Genomic DNA, 2,873 nt, shown 5'->3' on the forward strand with positions numbered 1-2,873 from the left:
CACAGTAATCACAACTTTGCAACAGAAAATGTTAACCTATGAGTCACAGTAGCATGGTAATTGCTTTAACTCGAAGGCATTAGTACATTATGACAAGAAGTAATAAGAAAAAATCGCAAGCACTTTCTTAGAAAAATGTGCTTTATGGACTTCTGTGGCTCTAATCCAAAGTGCTCTTTTGCTGACAATAGACCACCTCAGTGAAGTGAACAAGAGTCACACTTACCTTTGGTGTCAAAACCTGCTGAAAGGTTTTTGTGATTTCTAGAAGAGTACCTGCTGACCATGTTTTCAGCACTGCGAGAGGCATCATTAATGCATGTGTGCCATTATAGCACATTGTTAAGGTGATATTTCTGAAGGCCAATTATGGGACTAAGTGGTTTTCTGGCCATGAAAATTATACCCTTGCAGCCTGTAGCTGCATTTCCTTACAAAGCCAAAAAAACAAAAAACTTAATTGAAATCTGTAATTACACTCTTAGACTAATCTACAGTATTTACCTGTGTAAAATCAGTATTCATAAAATCACGTATGTGTATTTCTATAATTGAAATAATACTGTATTTATCATACTATTGTCTGACATTGTGATACCCGCCATACAGTCAAAACATCTTGGGCTCTGAACACAAACCTGTGATTTATAATTGTACAACTTGCTAAGGCAAATGATTTGAAGGTCTAAACTGCATTGCAGTAGAGAAAGCGTCACCAAAGGGTGACTCCAAACCTGTACATTGCCAATGTCTTAGGTTTCATAAATTTTATTTGGTTTAGAGAAAGTGCACTTTTCAGAAGAGCTGTTGCCAGCCTTGAGGTTTGTCTTTTTCTTCTCAAGTGCAAATTCTGTAGGTGTATTATGTGCAACAAAAAGACTTGTTAAAGGTACAGTGTGTAGGATTTGGCAACATCTAGTGGTGTGGTTGCAGATTGCAACCAACTGAGTACCCCTCTACTCACTCCTCCCTTTCCAAGGTAATGTGACCCGCCGAGTGCAAAACCTTAGTATCGCCATTCGCCATCCTTACCATAATAACACTACTTTAGGAGCAATGGAAGTCAGATAGCGACTGGCGGTACCACGGATTTGCACTCTGCGGCTCACGTTACCGCGGTTACACAAGCCAGTTGGAGAACTACGGTGGCTTTCAGATAACGTAAAAACTCAAAAAAGCTCACTCTAGAGCCAGTGTTTGATTTGTCCATTCTGAGCTACTGTAGAAACATGGCGTTGCAACATGGTGGACTCCGTGAAAAGGACTCGCTCCCTATATAGATATGAAGGACTCATTCTAAGTTAACGAAAACACAACGATTCTTAGTTTCTGGTGATTATACACTAATGAAAACATAGTTGAATATTATATTCCATTTCGATCAGCGGTAAAGCTGCTCTGCGCTGGCTGTGCCATTGTTTTCCTATGGGGAGAACGGTGCCGCCCGACTAGGCGGAAGTGCTACCAGTGGCGTGGCGCGCCGCTCAAAATTGGCGCCAAGCACTGCGCTCAAACTATTTTAACTTTGACCACAGACCAATCATTTAAAAGCAGAACTGGATCACAAGAATGACAAAGCTAGCTGTATTTGTACTTTTACTTAAATAAAAGATCTGAGTATTTCTTCCACCACTGCTCCTGTGTGTATTACAGTAAAATAGAGAGAATGTGTGTTTAATTGGTTGTTATAAATTTTAATTCATAAGAGGAAAAAATCACTGTCTTGTTTTAAGATTGCCTTAAATGCCTCTGTGTAATGATACATTTTCTATGGTTCATCTTCTGCAAAACTATTTTTCTGTATTTGTATTCTTTTAAACTACAGTTGAATTCTGATTAACTTGTTATACATTTCATCCTCTACTGCCCTTACCCAGTTCATTTTTCCTCTCTGTACACTATCCAGAGGGCTGAAATCTACAAACACTTTGGAGTATAACCCCGGGGGAACAACAGATAAAGGCCCAGCTGGAGCACACTTATTTCCATGTAAGTCGGCTAATGCTTCCTTCCACCTGCTCTGTAACTTCCTTAAATAAGACTACATCTCTCACACTTTTCTTGGTCTCATTTCACTTAACATCCATGTCTCCTAGAAATGTATTGCAACAGCAAATACATTTGAAAGAAACATATTTCCAGCCGGATTCTTGTCATCACTTAAGTGTGAAACAATTTTGTAAAATTTCTAGGAGACACTTAATGTCTTCAGCATTATGATGGATGCTTTATTTCTCTCATTTTCTGCAGAGAAATTCAAACCTGTGTACACCAAGAATATGTAGTTCATTTCTATCTTTTCCTGTTTCAAGAACCATTAGGTCAGGTCCAGGCTCCAGTAGTCACAAATGCTTCAGATTGCTGCCCAGCCTTGAGTACGGATAATTCACAACTGCACCAGTGAATGAACGAACCGCTCACATTTGTGCGATATTGAATAAAAGGTGACACAGCTCAAGCAGGCGAATGCCTTTTTCAGTCTAAAAGAAAGATAGTGATTCATTGACTGAGCGATTCCTGAACTGCTGAATGAACGCTGCCTCAGTCCTTGTTAACCCTTGTGCCTCACTTATACAAATATATTAATATTATTTTCCACTTTCACTGAGTTAAATCTTTTATCCAACTTCAAACTATTACCAAATATTAATTTATTTTCAGAATTTTAACCCTTTAAATTTCAGTTTGTTTATGTATTGCCACTGTTTTTTTTTTTAATGAAAAACAACACAAAATTTGAATTATTCTATGTATAGTAAATGCTAGGGGGAATTTTATTATTTTAATTTTTTCACGATCTGGGGTATGTCAATAATTACCAACGACATTGATTTTGATGCATTATTTTTTGTGCAGTATTAGATTAAAGAATC

General features: G+C 37.8%; 1 long non-coding RNA gene across 2 annotated transcripts in view; it reads left to right on the top strand.

The window, feature by feature from the left end:
• Window positions 1-2,485, top strand: part of LOC119485483 — a 29,690-nt gene extending 27,205 nt beyond the window's left edge. For both annotated transcript variants that reach the window (XR_005206277.1, XR_005206278.1), the window contains exons 2-3: window positions 1,907-1,989; window positions 2,358-2,485. This is a non-coding gene — a long non-coding RNA (uncharacterized LOC119485483). The remainder of the gene's footprint in view (window positions 1-1,906; window positions 1,990-2,357) is intronic.
• Window positions 2,486-2,873: the final 388 nt, after the last annotated feature.

This window comes from Sebastes umbrosus, chromosome 3 (genome assembly GCF_015220745.1).
Source record: "Sebastes umbrosus isolate fSebUmb1 chromosome 3, fSebUmb1.pri, whole genome shotgun sequence".
NCBI classification, from domain to species: domain Eukaryota; kingdom Metazoa; phylum Chordata; class Actinopteri; order Perciformes; family Sebastidae; genus Sebastes; species Sebastes umbrosus.